Raw genomic sequence first — 19014 nt, 5'->3', positions numbered from 1 at the left:
AAGAATTGGTCCATACAAATTTATTAATTTAAAAAATATATATAATTTTAATGATAATTAGTAGAATGTATTTTTTAAATATTTGAAATTTCAATTTCATTAGTAAGACACAATCTTAAATGTAAATTTAACAACTAAAACGAAAGAGTCCAGCGATCACGCGCAAACTTCTACACCATAAAGGCACTATTTCGATTTTGGAATGTGGCAAAACTTTTGTTTTTGTTTTAAGTTCTTTAATTAACTGAAAATGGTTGCTAAAATGGGTCACTAATTCCGTCACAAAATCGGTCACTAAATACGTCGTTAAAGTTTAGTGACTAACACTTTTTCAAAATCGAAAATAGGTAGTCGCTTTATTGGTCGCTAAATGTGCTATAGTGACCGATTTTAAAGTTTTTTTGATCTCTAATTCGGTCACTAAACGCGAAATTTTTGGTAGTGCATTATCCAAAATTACCTAAGCACAAAATAACTAAGCTCAAAAAACTAAAATACGAATAATAAGGTTAGGCCCAAATCAAATTTACTATTTCAACATCACCTCTTAAACTTGATTTGTGACTCCAAGCATACTCCTTAGCTTCACGAATGTTTCCAACTTGAGTTGCTTGGTGAAAATGTCACCAACTTGATCTTGATACATTACATACTTCAACTTCAACTCCTTTTTTTCGATGCATTCTATTATAAAGTGGTAACATGTGTCGATGTGTTTAGTTCTTTCATGAAAGATAAGATTCTTTGTCAAAACAAGTGTTGATTTATTGTCAACACATATTTCCATAGGGTCTTTTTGTAGCATTTTTAACTCTTTCAACAAGTTCCTTAGCTAAATTGCATGACAAATGCATGATGTGGCGACAACATACTCGACTTCACAAGTTGCCATTGTGACTATTGATTGTATCTTTGACATCCAAGTGAAAACAGTATCTCCCGTAAAGAACACAAAACTAGTAGTGTTTTTTCTATCATTCAAGTCTCCACTCCAATTGCTAATACTATAGCCAACAACTTAATAATTGTTAGAAGAGTAATAGTGCCAGCCAACACGCTTGATCAACTTGCTTCCACATTCCATCGGGGTGCCTACCTGATTGGCATCATCCATCTTGAACTTGTTAAGAACTTCTTTGGCATAGCCTTTTAGGTGATGAAAATTCCCTTGTCTTCTTGCTTTACTTCGATGCCGAGATAATATGCCATGAGCCTCATATCCGCCATCTCAAATTCATTTGACTAGTATTTCTTGAACTCTTTGAACATGCTTGAATTGTTCCATATGAAGATCAATTCATCTACATACAAGCACACAATTAAAATATCTCCACTTTGTGCTTTGATATAGAGTACATGCTGATGACTCATAAATATATTGTATATTGGACTCGATTTGCATGCATTTTAGTGTCGTTTTTATGTGCTTTTATAGCATTATGCTGATAGTATGCGTGTGTTTCAGGTATTTAGTGGTTGGAAGTCTCAGCGCGAAGAAACAACGAAAACGAAAAGAAAAATAAACTCTTCCCCTATCATGAAGACCTACCCCAGCTGCATGATGGTCATCACCCTACTGGGTGGTCAACCCGTCATGAAAAAGTTAATAAAATGAAGAATTCAAGCTTGAGCTAGATGAAGGATGGACCGTCATGCTCATGACACCCGTCACCGCTCTCAGGCTCATGACGGACGACCCGTCACCAGCATGACGCCCGTCATGTTTATTTAACCCATATTTTTCGACAGTTTCACTTATCAATTACCTCCACTTATGATTTTTACTCCACTAATTGACACAATTTTATTAGTTTCTAGCATGTTTTTAAGCCTATAAATAAGACTTTTTAAACTTAGAATTTGGATTTAAGCTTATTGTAAGAGAGATAAAATTCAGATTTTGTAAAAGCAATTATCTTTTCACAATTAGGGAAATTGCAACTTTAGATTTTAGGCTCTTGGAATTTATTTCCTGAACGTATTGTATCGACTGCTTTATTTAATATTTTCGGATTTTTCTTATCAACAATTATTTTCCGCTTTATATATCGAAATTGAAGTCCTCGTTTGGAGCAGCTTATTATTTTATTTTATTGAAGTTTTATTCATTTCCAAGTTACTTGCTTTTCCTTTTACTTTATTGCAAGTTTTAATGCAAGCTATCATTTAATATTATAATTGTAAACATGAACATGAAGATTAAATACAATATGTTTTACGCTTTAAATATGGTAGTTTAATTATGTCGAATCCGGAATGTGAGGACCGTCGTACTGACGGTGCACTAATGAGTCGTTAAAATTATAATTATAATTAAAATTATTTTTGGTCTGAATAATTTATGTTTTTAAGAATAAAGTTTGTTGCAAAACCAAAAACATAAAGATACCGATTTCAACTCGAAAGAATGAAACCTTTACCTAATTGCAGAAAAATCCACTAATTGATTCTAAACATTGCGAAAGCAATTTTTTATTGATTAGAAAAAATTCAGTTTTCGAAAAGGCGATTTTAAGAGTATAAGCAGACACACGAAAGTGGAGGTTTATACACTTAAAATCCGGTATCGGACACGCGAAAGCGGACGATACCTTTAAGTTAACTTTTCTACCTTAAGCAATTTTTGAGTAATTAAAAGTAATTATTTTCCAAAAGAGATTTTGTACTGTAACACGTTGGACACGTGAAAGCGAGCAATTAGAATATAAAGCTAAAGCCTGGTATCAGTCATGAGAAAGCGGACAATACCTTTAAATTTATTATTTTTTACAAGAAAATATTGTCTCAATATAAATATCAGTAACAACGCTATTAGCGCCGGCGGTCGACGAGAACTACATTCCAGTTTCTTGTTTCCATAATTTAATCTAAACCAATTTATTTTTTCGCTTTTGTCAATCAAAACTATTACCATCATCTTATATAAACATAGTGATAATAGAGAACAATAGTTGTCAATTGTTCTCTGAGGGATCAATAATATTTTATACTTAACACGATAAAGACGTGCACTTGCGACTGCATCAATTTTTTGACACCGTTGTCGGGGAGCATTAAAGTCAATATTATACTCTATCGTTGATCAATCACCATTTCTTCTATAGTTATTATTATTTTAATTGGTGAAAGTATGCGAGTTATTTTCATTTTTCATATAGTTTGAGTGGTTTATATCTCAGTTTCTTTAATTTCGTATTTGCCAATGTTTTAAATATTCCTAGTATTTGTTTATGTTTTTGGGTAGGTTAACGCATTTTGTAGATTTGAGGAAGTCAAATAAATGGTCGGAAAATGAACGCGATAAATTTTCAAAAAGATTCACAAAGTCTATTTTTCGGCACATTTCACATCATGATAGGTCTGTAGTATTTGAATCATACCTAGAGCGTTGTAACTCAGAATGACATGGAACTAGTGGAAAATGAAATATAACATCAAGGAATACAACTTTCCTGAAGACACAAAAGGCTAATTCTGAATTGTCTTTCCATACACGTATCAACTTGCTCATACGTGTATCATATATGAAAAAAATGTGTTTCTCTACCCATACGCGTATGGCCTGCCCCCATATGTGTATGGCCTGCCCCCATGCGCTTTATACACGTATGAAACACCTCAAATGCACGTTTTAGCTGGCCTATACGCGTATGACACCACCCATACACGTATGGACGCTCAAAATCGTAAAAAAAGAGTCCAATTTCGAGTATTTAAAGCCATAAAGTGATTTTTTGAGGTTTAGGCTGATTTGGGGGCGAATTTTGACGGCAGAAACAAGTGTAGAAGGCTGAAAAATTCATATTTTCATGGTGAATCAATATTTAATGAGCTTTAAGTGATTGAAGACTTATTTCATCTTTAGATCTGTAATGTTTACGAATTTTACCATGTTTTTCTTTATTATTATGAGTAGTTAAACCCCATAATGCTATAAGGTATCCCTGATTCGGATTTATGATACAATTCTAAGTTTCTACCTTGTAATGACTTTGATTTTGTGATATTTGATTTATTTATAACTTGTGCTTAATGCTTTCTCTTTCTGAAAAATTGAGTTTGATATGTGGTTAATATTTAGGCTTGACTGCCATTGTTAATGCTTAGTTGTGAATAATTCATAGTAGATATCACATAGGGTTAGGGATACCCTGTGGAAACTGGAATATTCTTGATTAAAGTAATGCTTAATTTCATCTGTAATTCATTATGGACATATGGAGTAAACACTCTTAAGAACCGGTAGTCAACATTATTGAATTAAGTAGTTGCAAGGTTAATTTAGTGTTGTTGATGAATCCAATCATACACCTTCCCTAACACGTTCACTCATAATATCTTTAAACTATTCAACTGCTTTCTTTATTTTCTTTTTCATTCTATTTTCTACTTTTCAAACCAACAATTCAAAACTCCAAGGATTTTGTTTAACTAAGATAGAACAAGAACTTTGTATCGTCAATCAGTCCTTGAGATTGATACTTGGGGAAATTTCCCTTATTAGTACGTTGAAAGATTAATACACTTGCTAATTTACCGATCAGTTGTTACATCGTCTAGACTAAGGAGTTTTCTTTCACTTAATCTTCCCCTCATGTCAGTTATATGCGAAAAACCCGCAATATCGGGATCATAGTAGAACTGATAAACGAAATCGAGCGCTACCTACATGCTAGGCACCCAATTCAGTAACTTCGTTTAGAAATAGCTGAAAATGACAACCTTCCTCTTAAGGAATTTTCCATATCATCTCAGAACGAGCCACACTTGAGTATTTTTAACCCTGCGATCCAGGCTAACAACTTTAAGCTGAAACTCTCTTTGTTGTAAATCGTGCAACAAAACTAGTTCTTCGGTAGCCCAACGGAGGACCCTAATTTGCACCTTTCCGTGTTTGTATAGTATGTTGGTACATTAAAAAGTAATGGCGTTGATCTATAATCCATTAGACTGTTCCTTTTTCCGTTTCCTTGAGGGACATATCCTGAGCTTGGCTATAGTCTCTACCATAGAATTCCATAACTAAATGAGCTTAAAAAGGCGTTCTTAGCAAGGTATTTCTCGCCAAGAAAGACAAAAGTTTTAAGAAACCGTATAGCTTATTTTAGACAGACCGATGGTGAATCCCCCTTTGAGGCCTAGGATAGATATAAGGACATGATGAGACTCTGCCCACATAATGGTTAGAAAAGTAGTTAATAATCCACACTTTCTATCACGGTCTTCTCCATAATGCGAGGATGAATGTTCATGTTGCGGAAGGAGGATATTTTATAGGTAAGCCTTTCCAAGAAGCCTACCAACTCATAGATAATATGGCCCTGAATCACTATCAATGGGGAAGCGAGCGTGCTCCCGTTGAAAAGATATAGTCTATAGGTGGTATGTATGAGGTGAGCATTTTCGACCACATGAATGCTAAAGTAGATGCTCTCACTCAAAAGATTGACAAACTGACCATGACCCCTGTATCTACAGTAGCTGATGTGGCTCCTAACTGTGAAATTTGTGGAGTCCAAGGACATGTCACTATTGACTGTTAGGTATTAGCCGAGCATACCCCTGACCAGGTTAACTATGCGCTAGGAAATCTTTATTCTAACACGTATAATATTGGATGGAGAAATCCTCCAAATTTCTCCTACAAGATTAATAATACTCTGTGTGAACCTAGCCATGCACCCATTACTCCACATAGTTTCCAAAACCATAAAGGAGCCCTAGTTGCTCCTGCTGCATCCAAAATGTCTAATTTGGAACTAATGATGGAAAAATTTGTCTTGTCTCAGACTCATTAGAATAAAAAGTTTATGAACCAAAAAGGTCATATCAATGAGCTAATTAAGAAGTTAGCCAATAAGGTAGATGTTATGACCACTCATAACAAAATGCTTGAGACTTAAATCTCGCAAGTTGCCCAAAAATAAGTAGCTACTAATGCCCCATGCTGGAATATTTTATGGCCAACCACAAACTAACCCAAGGGACACACTAACACCATAAAACTGCAAAGTGGAACAGAGTTAGACAACTTCATGGATAAGAGAGTTAGAGACCAAACTGTAGGCAATAGTATAGACAAGGACCCTTAGAGAGTAGTTGGCAAAGTCCCTGAGAAAGAAATAGTAGTTGAAAATGGGCAAACATCCCAAGCAAATATGGTAGTAGAGAAGGAACAACCATATGTGCCTCCTCCTCCTTATAAGCCACCCATTCCTTACCCTTAAGGACTTGCAAAGTCTAAGACAATGGGAAAGTTTAAGAAGTTTGTGGAGCTCCTGAAGACGCTCCACATAACTATTCCTTTTTTGGAGGAAATAACTCAAATGCCTTCATATGCTAAGTGTCACATCTTGAAAAATACGACCACACAAAGCACATCGCACGCTCACGGATGACTAACAGATTCACCACCGTGCTTTATTTATTCCTAAGGAAAGGGGAACTGACGATAAAACCTTAGTGGGGGGGAATTGATAAGATGGTCATTGCAATCAAAATTAGGGTTTGGGAGTCGGTTATGCGAGGGGAATATACTAGCAACCCTCGCATCTGTTATACTCAACGGGAACCTCCTAAAGTTCTAAGGGAGATTGTTTGTTAAAGACATGTTTTTTTTATTCTTATTCATCAATGCGTTCGTGAAGATATTTATAAGAAAAGAGAATTATTTACATCGAGATAGAAATTATTTACAAAGAGAGAGAAAAAGTTTATTTTTATTAATGTGCTCAACAAAACTTTGAAACCTCACTCCTGCGTACCCTCATGTGCAATGAGAGACTCAGAGCCTCGTAGTTTGATAGAGAATGCTTGTTTATTGGTTAATTTTAGTTTTAGGAAAAGATTTGGAATGAAGTCCGCAAGGGCACAAAAAGACTGTTTGATGAGCTGTGTTTGACTTTAAATGTTTTGATTTTGAGTAATCCATCGATGTGACGAACGCTAATCAATTGAATACTCAGAGATAAGGTGGATGCGCATCCCCTCATCTAAATTATCTAAATTCAATTTGCACGCTCATCAACACCTAAAGAGCGGTAAACATAAAATAAGTTTAATATAGATTATATAATTAAAACATTCAAATAATATCAAACAATCATATAATCCAACAACTTAAAATAAAGCTCATATACTATGACCTAATCAAGAGAAACTTAGCTGCTCATAGTGATACAAGTCATTACCATGAGTTTAGATGAAGAGTAGATGAAACTCAATGAATAAACATGTCTCCAATGGCTCCAAAACCTTAAAAATCCTTGTTTTAGAACTCTTTGTCATCAAATTGTATTACAAAATTTGAAACCCTTGCAACCATGAACTTTTTGTCCTTTTAAATAGCTAAAAATGTGTCAATAAAGTCTTGCCATAGTGCACACTATTTTCCCATCATGGACATGATGCTCCTGTCATGTCACCATCGTGCACACGATACTTCTCATCGTGCATAAGATGCACTTACTTTTCACCATCGTGTACACGATGCCTCTCATCACACACACGCTTTTTCCAATGTGGTTATTACATTTTTCTTACTAAATTTTCACTTTTTCACCTAAATTCCTCTATTCATCACTTTGAGCAAATAATTGATATATCTTCTATAATTTTCTCTTGATTAACTAAAAAATTCTTCAAAATGATAACAAATTCTTGTAAAAAATTATGTAATGACAGAGTGTCATAAGCTATCTTCAAGAGATAAGGACTTCACTAGATATCGTTTGATGTCATGTGTGTCATCATCAAAACCAAATAGTTGATTGCAATTTTTCTATCAACAAACTTCACCACTTTGAATCACCTTGAAAACACATGAAAGCATATAGATTCACACTTCTTTCAATGATAGGTAGGGTTCAATTGGTCCAGTCGTTCATACAAAGTTTGTTTCTGTATACTCTTAGGATTTATGAATGGCCTATCAATCTTCTTAACAAACTAGATTCTTGCATTAGAAATTTTATATGTACATATGATAGTAGAAAGTTGATTACTACATCTTGGAAGATTATTTTCTCACCCTTTTTCTAAAGGACATCTTAGTTTTAGAGATATTAAGACAATAAACAAAGTTAGTTGTTTGTCTTTTTATTGGAAGTTGTTGACTATCAATAATCAAAGGTCGTGTATGCTTACTACTAGATACTTCAAACACAAAAAACCAATGATGCATCATATTTATTCTTCTATATGGCATGATATTAAGCATTCATTTTCTTTTTTGGGGGAATATAGTAGATGACATTTTGTTAATGATAAGAACATTGATTTCTAGGATGACAATTGGTTGGGATACAAAATTAAAGACATACACCTAGTACTGCTTGTGGATATTTAATTTATGCTAAGTGCTAAGGTCAATCCATTAATTCAAGACATCATTTGGAACATTCTTCACGACTTATCCATTTTGGTTTCTCAAATTATTGAATTCATTTTGAATATTAATTTGTCATTTGATAACACTTTTGTTGATAAAATCATTTAGACATGAACTACAAATGGTGATCTATCTTTTAAAGATGCCTGCAAATGTATCTAGATGAATTAGATTGGGCCTTCTTGGACAAAATTCATTGTGAATCCCTAAATACCACCTACTAAGTTATTAGTGACTTGGAAGATAATGCGTAATATTATTGCAACAAAAGACAACCTGATTCGAGGGAGAATATATATGGTTGTGAGGTGCTTTATCTACAATCATGATGTGAAAATTGTATACCACTTATTTATTAGATGCAGGTACACCTTGTTTTTCTAGCATTGGATGTAGCGATTATTTAGCATGAACATTGATAGAAGTAGTTATGAGAGTTTATTAAAACTTACTGGTAGAAGTTGAAGCTCACAAATTCTAAAATTGATCATGACTCTCATCCAGTGGCGGAACTGAGGGGGGACGTGGGAAGGCCACGGCCACCCCTCAACTTTTTATTTTTTTTTAATTCATATATATTAAATTACTAAAACATCCTTATTTTAAATTAAAATTATTTTTTATTTTTTCTTTTTCATTCAAAGTTAGGTTAAAATACAGATAAGGTAAAAAGCTCCTACCTTTCCTTTCTTTCTCATATGGGCTTGCTACCGGCACCGGAATCGGAACAGATTAAAGTGATCGGCATCTAACAGGTAAAAAACTTTATTCATTATTCTTTTATAAAAAGTAACAAATTAAAGTGATTGCTTGATTTGTGTTTTTGAGATTTTTAAGGTTCTTCTTTCTTGATGTGTTAAAATAATCTATATGAGGTTTATTAAGCCAATTCATAACACTGTAATTTATAAATATAGTTATACACTGTAATAAGGTTATTCAATCATTGTTGCTGCTAATTTCTAATAGTGAAGTTACCGGTATTTGAAAACGGATTAAAGTTGATTAATTAAGTTTATTAATTTTTTTCTCTTTTAATTTTTATGTTCTCTAAATTGATTTTTGGATCTGATATGATATTATAGGAAGAGTAAAGATGAATAATAGGAAAATTGATTCTTTTTTCAAAAGGAAAGCATGTGAAATTGAAAGAGAAGAGAGAGATGAAGAAATTATAATCCCGACATCCGAATCTGAAACAGTTATTGAGAATCCAACAATTGAAGAGCATCATGGTTTTGAAAATTCTTTGAAACGCGATCCTGGAAAGCGTCCTCCGATTTGGAAATATCCACCAAATCAAGTGGATGCAATACGAAGAGCTTATCTAAAATGGGGTCCATATCAAATTCATTTAGAAAACTATCCTTTGTCCGGTAACGAGGATCATCCGAGAAGGTTTCAACATACTTGGTTTAGCATATTTCCATCATGGTTAGAATATTCACCATCTGAAGATGCCGCATATTGCTTACCATGTTACCTTTTTAGCAAAAAACTAAGTGGACGTCCTGGATCACTTGTCTTTATTTCTATGGGTTTTAGAAATTGGAAGAAAGTTAGGAATGGAAAACATTGTTCCTTTCTTAGACACATAGGGAAGGATCCTTGCTCACCACACAACAATGCAATGAAAGCTTGTCAAGACTTGTTGAATCAATATGGTCATATTAGAAATGTTATTCAAGTGCAAAGTTCAAGTCAAAGAATGAATAATTGGTTACGACTCAAGACTTCAATTGACACTGTTCGTTGGTTAACACTACAAGCTTGTGCTTTTAGGAGTCACGACGAAAGTAGCAAATCAAGAAATCAAGGTAACTTTCTTGAGTTATTGAAACTTTTAGCATCCTACAATGATGAAGTTGCAAAAGTTGTGTTGGAAAATGCTCCACAAAATTGCAAGTATACTTCACATCAAATTCAAAAAGAGCTCTTGCAAATACTTTCTAGTAGGGTGAAAAAGAGTATTCGTGAGGAAATTTGGTGATTCCAAATTTTGTATCATTGTTGATGAAGCTCGTGATGAGTCAAAAAAGGAACAAATGGCTCTTGTATTAAGATTTGTTGATAAAGTTGGTTTAATACAAGAGAGATTTTTTGATGTGGCACATGTTAAAGACACCACATCTTTAACTCTTAAGGAAGCAATATGTGATATACTTTCTCGACATAACCTTGATGTTTCTAACATTCGTGGCCAAGGGTATGATGGTGCTAGAAATATGAGAGGAGAATGGAATGGTTTACAAGCCCTCTTTATGAAGGATTGTCCTTATGCATACTATGTTCATTGTTTTGTTCATCGATTGCAACTTGCATTAGTTACATCATCAAGAGAAGTCAAACATGTTCATAAATTTTTTGAGAACCTGATCTTTGTTGTGAATGTTGTTTGTTCTTCTACAAAGCGTCATGATGAGTTACAAGCTGCCCAATTAGAAGAAATTGCTTATTTGTTAGAGATTGATGAGATTGTAACTGGTAAAGGTGCAAATCAAGTTGGTACATTGAAACGAGCTGGAGATACTCGTTGGGGATCATATTACGATTCAATTTCTAGCTTGATAAACATGTATCAAGCAACTTGTTTAGTTTTAAATTTTTTTGCAAAAGATAGAGGGAGTTATGCTACAGGTGGGGATGCAGATAGTTGTTACAATTACTTGAAGGCATTTGATTTTATATTTATTTTGCACTTGATGAAAGAAATCATGGGAATAACAGATATGATTTGTCAAGCCTTACAAAAAAATCAAGATGTAGTTAATGCTATGAACTTGGTTCGTTCAACAAAACATCTTATTCAAGGTTTGAGAGAAAATGGTTGGGATATATTGTTTACTAAAGTGACATCTTTTTGTGAAAAGCATGGTATTGAGATTCCTGATCTTAATGATGTTCATTCAACAACAAGATTTAGACGCTCCCGTCTTGAAGAGAATCAAGTCACAATTCAACATTACTTTAAAGTTGAAATCTTTTTCACTACCATTGACAAACATTTACAAGAGTTAAATAGCAGATTCAGTGAGCAGACAATGGATTTGTTAACTCTTTCTTGTTCTTTATCTCCTAAGGATGGATATAAAGCTTTTAGCATTGATACTATTTGTTCTTTAGTTGAAAAATATTATCCTATGGATTTTAGTGATCAAGAGAAGAATAATTTGCAATTTCAACTCCAACATTTTCTATTTGTTGCTCTTCAAGCATCAAACTTGAATAATTTATCAACTATTCAAGAACTATGTTCATGTTTGGTTGCATCTGGACAGGCTGAAACTTACTTCTTGATTGATAGACTACTTCGTCTTATCATGACTCTTCTCGTTTCTACGGCCACAACTGAGAGGTCTTTTTCAGCAATGAAAATTATTAAGACTAAGTTGAGAAACAAGATGGATGATGGGTTTCTTGGAGATAGCATGACAGTATATATTGAAAGGGAGATTAGTGCAAGCATTAGTTCGGAGTCAACTATTGACGATTTCAAGTCACTCGGAACGCGTAAAGCATTACTTTAAGGTAGTTTTAAGTCATGTAATTTAAATCTTTAGTAATTAACTTTGTATTTATTTTAACTTTAATGTTTTATTTAAAATATTATTTACATTTTATTTATAATCTTTATTTTACGTTAGCGGCCATCCCAAATTTTTTTATCTGGCTCCGCCACTGATTACTCCTTAATGTGTCTACATATTATACAAACACTGACAAATGAAGATTAAGGTCCTCGACGGGATTTTCAGAGAACTGGTTTTGTTGCACGATTTGCAGCAGAGACGGTTTCAATTCAAAATTGTTCTCCTGGATTACAGGTGGAACAATGCTTGAGTATGGTTCGTTCTGAGACGGAACAACGTAGTCTTTAATATGTTTTGTATCTGGTGCAACCATAGGAGTAAATATGGCTCGGTATTGTTCAATCTTACATTTTACACGAATAAAATGCTCTACTTCGTCGATCGGTTCTTCTAACTCGTCTCATTTTGAGTGAGTATTTGACTTACAACTGATCAATAGAAGGAAAAGTATTACCTTAATCTATACGACGTGACAATGGAGTTACGATATTGACTAAATTTCTCCCCGACAATGGTGCAAAAAACTTGATGTGTTCCTTCTCATTGATGCTTTCCGCAAATGTACAAAATGTATTGGGGTAATATAAAAGGTTGTTGAACTCATACAGAACAATTGTCAATCTTATCGTTAATCATTATTGCTATGTAAATTTAAGGCGATGGATTTAGATGAGAAGGAAAATTAAAGCAGAAGATAAAACAAGTTGGTTTAAAATATTTAAAAAAAGTGAGATCGGAATATGGCTCGTGTCGATCAATAGTACTCACAACTAAGTTGGATTAATTAATTAAATCGGGATAATATTTTTCTTTAATGGGAAGAAACTTAATTTAAATTAACAGTTTGCGTTCACTAAATCATAACCGAGCTTTATTCTAAAATTTATACTGCTGTTGTCGTGGTTCAACATGTTAAAGTATAAAACTTATGTTTTTGAAAATCAAGAACTTATAATTAATTAAAAAGTCGTTTCGGGTGAAAAAAATAAGTTTAAAGGCGATACTGGTTGTCACTCGCGTAGCTCCAGAGTTTAAACTTACAAACATCTATTGTCGCAGCACATTTATTATTCTAAACTCTATTTTTAAAAATGATTATTTTTTTCAATTTAAAATAAGTTTTGTTGTCGCAATTGATTTAATTTAAAATCTGATTTTTATTTTCTAGCTCAGATATGAGTTCTTCTCTTTCGAAAAGGAACTGATATCTCTAAGTTTAGTGCTTTCGCGGTAATTAATTTCAGTTTAAAACATTATAAAAAATTAGTCCAAAAAACGAGTCTCAGTTTAACCGATAATTTTCAACTTAGATGCGAGTATTGTCGAAATGACGGTCCTCACATTCTGGATCCTAAATGGTTTAGTCGGACAGATTTGACATAATATTTATACTATGCATACCAAATAAAATTCTAAACATAATGATATAATGATGATAGTGATTAGTAGTAGTAACTAGCACGCATATATGAATGTATCAGTACAATACGTGTTTATTGCAAATTGATATGAATTGGTGATTCTAGTAAGCAACTTAACAATCATGCATATAATACTTATGATCAAAACAGTAGCAATAAAATAATCAAAACTAATAATTATAATACTAAGTACTAAAACAATAAATTGAAGAATAAAAATGGTAAAGGAATACATACCGTAAAGTAAGACAGCTGCGGAATTGGAAACAAATAACTTGTAAATAAAATTTTGAAATTAATATGGCAGTACAATTACAAAACGAACGATCCAAGCAAAGTCTACAAATCCTTAAATCCTAACTCTAGGGTGCACTTATCATCTATGTGAGCAAATAAGTGTTTTTCAATGAGTATTTTTTCTGCCTACTTGATTCTAAAAAACTTGGATATGGAAAATCTAAAAACTAAGACTATATATAATGCTGAAACTGCTAAAAAGTAAGTCAATTTGTGTAGGAGAATTGGAAAAAATCATGCTGGAGTTGGAGGAGATTGGGCAAAGTTGTTGCTATTTTTCATCTCCCGAAGCCCATGACGGACGCCATGAGTGTAGAATTGTGAACGTGGCTGGTTGAGGGGTCATGGTGAACACCATCAACTTCAGTACCCATTTTCTTTTTATTTCCTTCAAGGTGGGTGGAACCCCATGGCTTCCACGTTATGGCGAACGCCATGGAGGTCACCACCAGTGCATTTTCTTCATTTTTCCTCCGTTTTTTGGTCGTTTTCGTCCTATTTTCTCATGTACCGACTGCTACTTGTAAAGTACCTGAAATACACACAAACTACCAACATAATACTACAAAAAGGTGACAAAATAACATCAAATGCTAAGTGAATCGAGTCGGAAAATTTGATATATTATGTGGTTATCAACAACATTTTATTTCACAATTGTTATCATTGAGTCAATTGGAATGTGTCGTTGACATTTCCATTCGAACATGCTACAGAGAGGAAAGGAATGGTCGACTGAGTATTTCTCCAAACGCGAATGATGATCCGTTTATTGATGTTTTTCGTTCGTCTTCTTAGGATAGATCAACGAATTCCACCTATTATCATCGTATTTTTGGCTGGTGGCCGACTGAGTTTGTGGCTCGGGTTAGGAAAGGTTATACCTTGGGTGTTATTGTGAAATTCAAAATTAATCTAATATGAAAATTGATTGTTTAAGCTTGATTGTGTGGTCCGAGAGAGTTTCACCGGGGGCCCACGGTGGACGCCAAATGTTCATGATAAACATTATTTGGAGAAACCTCCCTGAAGCTAGTTAGGTGAGGTCACAATCGTACTGTCTTGTAGGAGGTATGTTAGGAAGAATTCATGGCCACCGTTGTTGGTGGTCTAAGGTTTTCACATGTTTCTCCTTTTTGTGTTATTCATTGTTCTAACGCCCTCGTTTATGTTTGGTCTCAAGACCTATTTATATATAAACCTTGCCCCCTCTTGGATATTGAAAGGGTGTGGTTTTAATGAGTTTAATAGCCATTAGTTATATGTAAGAGATTATTAACCATTCTGTAATGACTTCGATCCTTGATTGTTCTAGGAACGTTACGACTTGGCTCGTTCCTTGAGAACCCGGTCAATTGAGTCAGGGATAAGTATGAAACTTGTTGTCCGACCTCATAATAATTCTCCGGCCTCATAAAATCTTTGGGATGCACATCGATCATATCAAAATCCGGTAAGCATACTCGAATTTAAGAATTTCGGAGTGTACAAGACTTTTCTCAAACCAATTAGGAGGGTCGTCCTTCTTAGACCCAAGAGGAGACACACCTCTCCACCAAACAGAGACAGAGTGCAACCCATAAATTCTACCTCCACTTAAATAATAAACACTAGGAATTTTATAACAGAAAGACAAAATATCATGTTAGAGATAAGAAACACCAAATATAAGTCTCCATCTCCATTTGGCTAGAATGGTAAAATTTACCAAACGAATATCTCTAACTCCTAAACCCCTTTTATTCTTAGGTTTACAAACATCCTACCATTTCACCCAGATAATCTTAGAATCTCCTTTCACACTAATTCAGAAGAATCTCCTATGAATGCTCATTATGGTTTTCTAAACTTCCATTAGTGTCTTAATGAAAGATAGGAAGAAAACATGAATATCATAGATGACGAAATTCATGAGGACCACTCTATCCCCTATGCTAATATATCTATGATGCCAAGTTTTAAGCCTTTTCCGCGGTAAATTGAATAGGATTCCAAGTGGATTTCATCAGAGGATTTTCCCCCACGGGCAACCCAAGATACTGGAAGGATAAAGACTATATCCTATAATTAAAAAAGTCATCAACTAGCTCTAAGAAGGAGGAATCTAAATTTATCCCAAAAAGACTACTCTTATGAAACTTAACTTAAGACCTGAAGCTAGGCTGAAACCCATAAGAACAACTTTTATGGTCCACAGATTCTCGACTGGATGCTCAGCCAAGATAATCATACATCAACATATTGGAGATGGAAAATATCAAGACTGGATGAACCGACATATAAAACTAGACAAAAGTCTTAAGTCCAAAGCCCTCATGATCTATCCATTTAGGCCTTCGACCACAAGGAGGAAGAGGAACGGGGCAAAGGGATTCCATAACCCTCTTTGGATTTAAATTTTTTGGGATGGAGAATTGTTGACCAGCACAACAAGATTACCCGAGAAGACAAACGCTCTAATCCAAGATCTCCACTTATCATTAATGTCAAATCTAATAAGCATATATTTTAGGAAGCTCCAACTTACTAAGTCATATGTTTTCCCTAAATCGACTTTAAAGATAAGACAAACTTTTCTAGAGCGTCTAGCCAAATCAACCAACTCGTTAATCACCATCACCCCATCAATCAACATTCTACCTTTTAGAAAAGCTGATTGAGAGGGAAAGATAAACTTATTCATCACATTTCCATCTCTTGGCTAGGACTTTGGCTACTAGTTTATACAATGAGCCAACAAGGGAAATAGGCCGAAAATCACTCGCTAGGAAATGATTCTTAACTTTGGGGACCATAGTCATAAAATAATATGCAAAGCATTGGGGGAGCGATACAAATCAATGGAACTCATCAAACATAATCCCAACGTCTCTCCTCAATATACTCCAAAATCTTAGATTTGAATTTTCGATTATTCAATTTTATCTAATCCTTAATGCTTTTTTTTTAGTACCACAAGCCAATTTATAATTAAAAAAAGTGTTTTTTTTGTTAGTACCACAAACCAATTTATAATTATATCCATGTCGTGTCTTTACATCCACCCCACAAAGAACCAATTAATGGTATTCATTTTACTATTAGAAATAATAGAATTAGAAAGTGTAGAGCTATAATATGCATGTCATGCTTTATTTAAAAGTCCACACCAAGAGTTGTCCCTTTTCTTTGCTACTGCTAAAGCAAGCACTAAAGAAGCAATTCCCTACTGCTTTTTGTTAAAGTGTATTGCATAGACAAGTAGATATAGTTTGCTATTGATTATTAGCTCTAATAGACTTTTTCAGAGAAAGGCATTAAAGATAATCACTCACACTTGTTTTATTTATTTACACTAAATTATTGCTCATTCAATATGTGCCAACAACTTTTCGTTCCTCAGTAAATAAGACTACATTTATGTCCTGTTAGGCTTTTGGGACCAAACTATGTGTTGTACTATATATTGATTTGAATCTAAGGTTAGAATTGATGTATAAGAATGTTAGTTTTGTTTCTTTGTTTTGTATAACCATAGTACCAATAACAAGTATTTTACCACTGTTACATGATTAATCTCCGTTGAAAAATATATTTGCACACATAATGTAAGTTTTTCCTTCTAAATTTAGCTTTTTTATCATATTAAAATACAAGTATCAAACCATTTTTAAGCGTTGCAAATTCGATAACTCTACCGGTGTTAGACCAGTCAAAATTGCGTGTGAATGGTATATAAAAAGTGTGTCCTTTTTTATACCTAGTGATAGCTAATTTATACCGTCTTCTATGTTGTAAGTCTTTTATGATTAATTTATTTATCTTTATAATATATGTTTTTTTGTCTAACTGAAAGCAACAAAGAGAATCAACACTCATATTTCCATTTCTGAGGTCCACGTTTTAAAACTATTCATAGTTTAAATGTTATGTCTGTATGTATAATGAGTATTTATCAAAAGTGAGTTGTATTTAACCCTGAACTTATCTTTGTGGTCCATTAGGAATGATCTATTCTAGTCATTCACTCGAATAATATATGATCATTTATAAGTGGATGCAATCTTCACTTATAAGTCGATTTTATAAGGTTGAGTTAGGTCAAACCAAACTCCTTTAAGATCCAGTAAGTCACCTGCTATCGGTTTCCATTATTGGATCACCCGCAATTTATTTCCAAGTTCAAAATGTTCAATCATAAGCGTAAGGAGTTGCGTTAAGAATCTCACATCGAACAATATATGATATGAACGTATATTTATAAGTGGGGGTCATCTTCGACCTACACTCCAATACAAAGGCAAGTCACTAGCGCCACACTTCCCCTTTCTTTTGGGACTATGACCATAAGAAAAAACAAATAAACATTAGCATTTGTATTAACTTTTGACTTATAACTTGTTCTTAATCACCAAAACATTAAAACTATTCCTTGCCAGTGGCATCACTGGAACTCTGCTACTCTACATGCTTATTCTTTCTATGATATACTTTAAATATTATATCAGAAGATCTTAGTATATCACAGTAAATGTAAATGTACATTTTGAACTCATCAAAACATGAAAAATTGCAATGCAAGATTAGATTTACACCATGTATGTATACTGAAAAATAGACTTCAACTTGAACACAATAATTGAGAAAGTGGAGGAATAATTGCCACTTGGCTGAGGAATCCAAATTAACTCAGCGGTGTTCAGATGTATTACATGCATTCTGTGAATGTGGGGACACGTTATCAGCTGTTTGTTTTCATGCAATGCATGAAACACTAATTAACCCATTTAAAAATTTGTCCTTGTAGAATTTCTTTGATCCTTGATAACATGACTCACTATTTTAAGCGGTTGATCAGATTTTTCTTGGCCCAATGTTATGGTGAATGGTGATGTCTGTTCTTGGTGCTTATACAATCACAAAGCATTTATAACCATCCAACTAAGATTGATTTGGTTGGTAAAAGAGTTTGACTCATATATCACACAAATATGACCTCGAAGTATTGCTTCCCAAACCGACATATTAAAGAGTGTTGACAACCTTATCCCAACTAACGAAAAATACGGGTGAAACATATATGTCTGACGCGAGCCTAACCCGTTAACTAAAACGATAGCCCCATTAAAAGTTAAAGAGCTAAAGGACATGTGACTTAGGCCCCTAGTAAATTATTTTTACTTTTAGCTTTGAGTCAAATTTACCTTTTTTTACAAACAATCAAAATTAACTTAACAATTGAACAAGTGTTTCATAGGAAAAGGAAACATCGATGTCCTTTAACAAACATGGCCCAACTCATTGGTTAGTGTATTATAAGAATTACAAGTAATAACAT

General features: G+C 33.8%; 1 non-coding gene across 1 annotated transcript; it reads right to left on the bottom strand.

Moving 5' to 3' along the window:
* Positions 1-5078: 5078 nt before the first annotated feature.
* LOC127099284 (small nucleolar RNA R71) lies at positions 5079-5185 on the bottom strand. Its single transcript, XR_007793807.1, has one exon. It is a non-coding gene; the product is annotated as a small nucleolar RNA R71 (small nucleolar RNA).
* Between the last annotated feature and the right edge of the window lie 13829 nt (positions 5186-19014).

This window comes from Lathyrus oleraceus, chromosome 6 (genome assembly GCF_024323335.1).
Source record: "Lathyrus oleraceus cultivar Zhongwan6 chromosome 6, CAAS_Psat_ZW6_1.0, whole genome shotgun sequence".
Taxonomy (NCBI): domain Eukaryota; kingdom Viridiplantae; phylum Streptophyta; class Magnoliopsida; order Fabales; family Fabaceae; genus Lathyrus; species Lathyrus oleraceus.
The sequence above is the reverse complement of the archived record's forward strand: the minus strand, read 5'-3'. Positions and strand labels throughout refer to the sequence as shown.